Below are 4,664 nucleotides of genomic sequence, written 5' to 3' on the forward strand. Positions count from 1 at the left end.
GAAAAGAGATACGCATATTCTTAGCCACTCATCCGAAACTCTCACACTCGTACACAGGAAATAGGTGCATAAATGAACATTGCAGCATTTTCTCTTTTAAAACGCAAAATAACAGAAACAACCCAAATATCCATCAACGTGAGAAAGGATAAATAAAGTGGCAAAATCACGAAGTAGTATGTAACGTGGCGGTTAGGGGACACGGAATCGAGTCGCACGCATCGATACGAATAAATCTCAAAAACGTGCTGTTCAGCAAAAACACCAAACACAACGCCGCTTCCGTGAAGCCTAAACAGCATTCAAAACGACACTAGCTGTTGCTTATGGCCGTGCACCTGTGTAACGGCCTCACGCACGTGCGTGGGGCGCAGCGCATCCTGCACACTGATGCGTGTGTTGCTTTCTGCTATTATTGTGACTGCCTGAAATGTTTTATGTGAGAAGATGCCTTCCCATCTTGCTGTTATAAAGCGCGTAGAACATTAATAAAATCAGCTCTTGGAGGCGTCTTTGTGACAACATACTGTAAAATCATCAATAGCTGGGACCTGTGATTTACTTGGTGACCGCCAAAGTATTGTCATTGTAATAGTAGGAATAATAATGATAATCATCATCATCATCATGTTTTTTTAGCCGACACTGTGACCAGAACTGTGCTAAGCCCTAAACGTTTCTACATGGTCTTATCCTCATGATGATTCCAGAACAGAGAGATGATGATCGTTCCCTTGTTGCAGACGAGAAAGCGATGCGCAGGCAGCAGCGAATACGCCCTGCATCTCGTAGGTGAAAAGTGGCAGAACCTGGATTCGACCCATCTCAGGATGACTCCAAAGAAAATATTCTCATTTGCATCGCTCCACCGTCCTCTCCGTCCAGCGTGGGACCCAGAGCATGTGTCAGCTCCCGTCTCCTAAGCGGAGGCGAGCGGGGCTCGGCGTGGCCGGTAGGACCAGTGCCTGCCCGGTGCCCGTTCCGTGCCTCTTCTGTCTGAAGAATGAAGCCGCCGCGTGAACTATGAACATCGTCAGGTTTTCTTTCCCAGTTTCGCAGGGAAATGAATCCGTTTCTGTTCCCTTCCCAATCTGCGTGTGTGTCCGTAACAGAGACTGTCGCAATTGCCGTGCTTCCTCTTCTGGGGAAACCGATTTCATTCAGTTAAACAGAATTTTGACTCACGGATGGGAATGACCTCAGAGAGGTTCCAGATTGAAAGCAAAGGCCGCAGAAGTGACGAGGCGTCTTCGTTACAAACAGCTCCGTCGTCACCGGAAAGCGGGGCCTCTCGATTGTGTTTGCACAGTGAGCTCGCCCGGGGAACGTTAAGTGATTCTGCTGTCCTGGCCACAGAGCCGCACCCTCTGATTCAGCTGGTCTGGAGTGGACGTGGCATCGGCAGCACCTTAGTGTCCCAGGTGTTCCTCACGTGACCCGTGTCGGAGCACCTCTGCCCGGAGGACCCCTCTCCTGGCCCGTTCTCATACACAATTGCTGGTCTTCCCAGCAAGTGAGCAGAGACTGTCCGGGTCCGTGATTGTCATCTGGCCAGTAGGAAAGGGATGGGTCAGGACCACTCGCGCCGGGTGTGCTCTTCAGAGTCTTGCCGAGGGCTGTTCCGCGGGGGATTCCATCGTGTGCCTCGTCCACATGCAGGTCTTCTGTTACGCTAGTTTTCCTTTAGTGCGTTTTTTAAGTGGTAAAGAAAATGAAAAAGCATTGTTTTTAGCAGCTACAGATGGAATGTATTTGAGAGTAATGGCAGTGTAGCATGTTAGGTTCCGGATTTAGTTTTATTTCAGAAATCTGTAGAAACCTAGCATCAGTTACTATATGTCTATTTTATTTATAGTCGTCAAACTTCTTTCCTGAAAAGGGCAGAAAATAAATATTTTATTTATCTCTGCGGGCATGTAAGATCTCTATTGCTTCTAGTCAACTCTGCCTTTGCAGCATGAAAAACATCCACGAGTGAGACGCAGATAAGTGAGAATGGTTGTGTTCCAATAAAACTTTATTTAGAAACACAATGAAAAAGAGCACAGTGTTTATCCCAGCATTTTTTGAGCATGCTCGCATCTTTTCAGCACGTCCAAACATGGGTGCAGTTTAAAAACGTTTCTCTTTTTTATCTTCATTAATTTTTTTTTTTTTTTAATTAGCAGAAGTAGGCTGCTAAACTCCAGAATCAGTCAAATAACTACTTGGAAAATGGAAAGGCAGCGAACACCAGTCATTTCACGATTTCAGTCTTACGACGGTTTTGTGACAGAATATACACACATAAAACTTTCAATTCGGTCGCCTCATCTGAATCACAGTTTTCAGTTTCGGCCCCAACCACTGCCACTTATAAAAATCTGGCCCTGCTTGATTCGGGCCTTCGAACAAACCTAGAAAAGCAGTTGCTAGAATGAGAGGAACTCTCGGTGTGTCCTGAGCATTTCTGTAAGAGGTTCGGAGGACGGGAGGGAGATGCCATCCCTTGCTTTTCCGTCGGCTTCCGAGTGTCTGTCTAAATCCTAATAGCATCTCTTGGCCACTCAGGGCTCTTTCGGGAATAGGATGAGGTGCTCTTGGAATCCTGCTGTGACTTCTACTGCAATCCAGCAATGAATAAAATGACCACTCACTTTTCTGCTAATAAGGGCCACCCCCATCCAAAGGCCGCCTGTGCTCCCCAGAGGGGTTGGGGGAAGCTCTCACATTAAATACGATGTTCCGGGCTGCTCTAGAATGTTCTATCTGGATTTGAGGGTTTTCAGGGAGCCAGTCACCGCTCACTCGACCCACAGAGGCCAGAAACAGCTCAGACACTGAGAATTCAACGTAACCGGTGGGATTTGTGAACAAGTCAGGTAGGGCCGTGCCGATCTGGAGCCAAGACCAGACTTCTAGATAGTTCTCCCGAGCAAATGGGAGGGTTTCTGCAGGAAGCTCTCGACTCTTCAGCTGCAGCTCTTGCCTTGGTGTCCGTGTTGTCACTTCCATTCACGCGACGGCAATTTTCATTTATATTTTTCGCTTCTGGATGTTTTTAACAAATAGAAGTGGAGGGCTATTTATTTTTAAATAGAAGTTGTTTTTTTTTTTTTAATAATTAAATCTTTTCTTCCATCCCCACGATTAATTGGTAGAGCTGAGAAAAGCAGATGCAGCGGAGCTGTGACCTGACCCATAGGGAAGCGTGTGAGCCGCAGGATCCAGACCTCTGCGAGTGGGCTCTAATCTCGTTTTTTCACTTGTTAAATATGTGACTTTGGAAGTTAGTTTCATTCTTCGATCCTTGGTTTCCTCATTCAAAACATGAGGATATTAGCACACGGCTCTTAAAATAAAATGGGTGTGCGGCGGGCAAGCAGTGTGGTCACGTGCTTCGGCCCTGGCACGTAGCACCTGCTCCGTAAACGAAGTGATGGTGACGATGACAATGACCTATCTTCCTGAGAGGCGAGGTCATTCCGGGACGACCTTGTCTAGCACAAACACACTAAGGTGAGGAAAAGGCCGATGGGGAAAGACAAACGATGCTTTCTGAGTCTCTCTGCCACCTGATGGCTTCCGAATGTGCTGTAGGATGACTTTCCAGAGTGACAGACGCCAGCGTGTTCAAGGTAAGGACAGCCACGACCCCCCTCCCCGCCCAAGGCTAACTATGGGGACATTCGCTTCACATAGTCTTAGTGTACCCTCACTTCCTCCCAGTCGGAAGTCACAGTCGGTCAAGCAGCTGACGTCGAACCAGTTTACTGAGTTCTTTGGCAGCAGAACTAAGAGGCTGGTTGTTTGTGTGTTGCTTTGGTCCCAGGGGCCCTGTTGGCCAGCCGTGAACCCTTGGGCACAGCGTTCCTAGGGCTTTGTGGCCGTGAGACGCTGAAGAGATTAGTGGTGGTGGGAAATACCCACTTCCTGCGAAAGGCACAGGGCCCTGTCCCCACGGCAGCGTCGCCGAGGGCTAAGGGGACCACGTTGGTGCTAAGGAAACACTCTCTCCTTTACGGCGGTGGAAGGTGTTTCCTAATGAGTGGTGTTTTCCACCACCGACGTTTATTCGTTTATTTTTTCATTAAAGATTATTATCGGGATTCCGATTGTGCATGGGGGTGGGGTGGGGGAAGGGCTGCGAAACAGACCGAGACACCATGTCAACCATCGGTACCTGAGCGGCGGGGGTCACACAAATAACGTCCCTGGCCCCTTGTTTCAGAAGTTGGCTTTCAGTACACGGTCTTAGTAGTGTCACAGGGTTCCTCAGTCACGGGAACTTGGTTTTCTAAGCTCTGTCATCTGCGCATCTGGGCACAAAGCCGTACGGGACGGAAAGAGGAGGAACATTCTGAAGGTAAAGAGAGGACCAGACGGAGAAGGCGCGCGACCGGACGCCCGCTGTCGGGAAGACCCCCGGCCTGGGGGGTACCGTTCGCTCTCTCTGCTTTCTCCCGGAATGGAAGCCGTTCTGGACCAGAGATGATTTGCACAACCGCTGGTGACGACGGGGCTGAAAACAGATCAGGGAGTAGACGCCGTGACGTGGCCTCTCGAGATTTACCGATGTGGTGAAACTGAGAAAGTTTTCTTAATAAACAATGAGAAACAAAGGAGATTATTACAAGAAAATAACTCTGGAGTCCCACATCAGATATAATTGTACCGAAGAGAAG

This window comes from Pteropus medius, unplaced genomic scaffold (genome assembly GCF_902729225.1).
Source record: "Pteropus medius unplaced genomic scaffold, Ma_sr-lr_union100, whole genome shotgun sequence".
NCBI classification, from domain to species: Eukaryota; Metazoa; Chordata; class Mammalia; order Chiroptera; family Pteropodidae; genus Pteropus; species Pteropus medius.